Here is a 2500-nt window from a genome sequence, read left to right as displayed (position 1 = left end):
CTTGCTTCTGATTGGCTGTTGCACTGAGGGCTCGACTGCATCAGCCAGTCAGGGGAGGGAGGAGCAGAGATTGTCTTTCCATAGAATCATGTTTGAAAGAAATCGTCTGGGGACATCCAGAAATAACTAGATATCAGTCCTTATTACGGGTTTGGATTGGTGCATGGAAAAGAGTTAGTGTGTTCAGAAGTTGGGAATGAATTGTGTGTGTGTGTGCGTGTGTGTGTGTGTGTGTGTGTGTGTGTGTGTGTGTGTGTGTGTGCGTGTGTGTGAATTTTCGGGATTTGGTTGTGCGGGTACGGAACAAGAATCGACATAAGACCGTTGTGGATGGAGAAAGGAGAAGTGCGCCCTTCCTACCATCGATACTACTGTTACCATCCCCACCATCTCCTGCACACACGCACACGCACACGCACACACACACACACACACACACACACACACACACACACACACACACACACACACACACACACACACACACACACACACACACACACACATACACAAGAGTCCAACACGTGATCGAAAACCAAGGTATATTATACACACATACCACGCCACACTTATACACACGCACGAACGTACGCACGTGTACACACACACGCACACACACACACACACACACACACACACACACACACACACACACACACACACACACACACACACACACACACACACACACACACACAAGAGTCCAACGCGTCCAACACGTGATCGAAGACCAAGGTATATTATACACACATACCACGCCACACTTATACACACGCACGAACGTACGCACACGCACACACACACACGCACACACACACACACACACACACACACACACACACACACACACACACACACACACACACACACACACACACACACACACACACACACACACACACACTCGCCCCATCCCCACACAGACACACCAAAGAAGAATTACAGCCAATAGTCGATAGCTCTGATGAAAGACAGGGAACGGTGGAGGTGGTAAGGAAAGAGGACGAAAGAAAAAATACAGATAATATAGATAAATAGATAGATAGGTAGATAGGACTTCTAGACTGATAACGGCCGAACTGACATTTCAGATGAGTAAATATTGTGGATCGATTTACAGTCAATGAAAAATCCTAAAAATAAGATTTTTTTTTATACATAGATCATAGCTGGGATTATACATTGATTGAAGATTTTTCGTTTCAAACATAGAGGTAGAGATTTTGCATGATGATCTTATATTTACCGAATATTTTCCAACCATCTTTAATTTTCACGATTTTTGATAAGTTGAAGCATCTGTTCCAAATAAACATACTCTTAAATTTCTTCAAAATCCAAATATTCCTGTTTTACTATGAACTTGAGTTGAACATTATTTTGGCTCTACTCCTATTCATCTTTAGATTTTTCTTTGTTGAACTCGTTCAGCATATTCTGCAAGTCATCAGCCAATTCCGCAAATTTCAGGTGCTTAAAATATTCTTTTCCCGTTATCCAAGAGGAGCCAAGAAAAGAGGGAGGAAGGGAGGGGTGGGGAATGGGAGTGGAGTATGTGGGGATGAAATGGGTGGGAGTGGATTTATGCCTTTGACTTTAACTACCTCCCTTGTAAGGGGAAAAATGTCCTTGGTATATGTATGTATATATGTTCAAATATTTCCCTTCCTATTTCTTTTTTTCAGAATATTGTTGTTTTACGTTGCATAGCAATTACCCGGATAACTGTTCTGTTCTCGCTTCCTTTACCGTTATTCTGGGAGAAGTGTCTAACATGGTATTAGTTGGTAGATTATCTAAGACTTTGAGAGACTTAGACTCAGCTGGTCTCTTACACCACGAGTTCTTAAACTTCTTTTTAAACCAAGAAAATAAATAGAGGACCTTCTCACATAGCTGGTTGACACAAAAAGGGGACATAAACAAACAGAAAATAACAAGTAACAATAGAAATATAATTGCAGTGGCAATCAATACAAAAAGATGATAGAAATCAGTCTCTTTTACCTGACGACTTGTGATATATAAACCCCTGACGGACGCTGGATGTACATTGTCCGTGGTGGTCATTCCACCAGTGTTGCCAGATGGTTCTCACGGACCCCTGGGGCCCGCGGACCCGACTTCGAGAAACCCATGTCTTACACGACACTTTTGTCCTGTTAAATAGGGTCGAGATCAATTTGATCGAGATAGAGGACGAATAGAATAGCCTGGCGACAGACAAGGTTTATGGAAACGTATCACCCGTTACGAAAGGGATTAATCGAGTAGATTTGGAGTCTAAAGGGCCATTTACATGGACAAACGGTTTGTCAAACAGGTGGTTGAAGTGATGTTTGACCGTGTGAATGGGGTATTTGGTTGTCAAATAAGTTTGACAAACGCGTTTGACAACCAAATACCCCATTCACACGACCAAACATCACTTCAAACGCTTGTTTGACAAACCGTTTGTCCGTGTAAATGGCCCTCTATATTAGATTGTTGTGTTCTTCGT

The sequence above is a fragment of the Oratosquilla oratoria genome, chromosome 2, assembly GCF_046742065.1.
Source record: "Oratosquilla oratoria isolate Oo_2021 chromosome 2, ASM4674206v1, whole genome shotgun sequence".
Classification (NCBI taxonomy): domain Eukaryota; kingdom Metazoa; phylum Arthropoda; class Malacostraca; order Stomatopoda; family Squillidae; genus Oratosquilla; species Oratosquilla oratoria.
Note: the sequence above shows the minus strand (reverse complement) of the source record.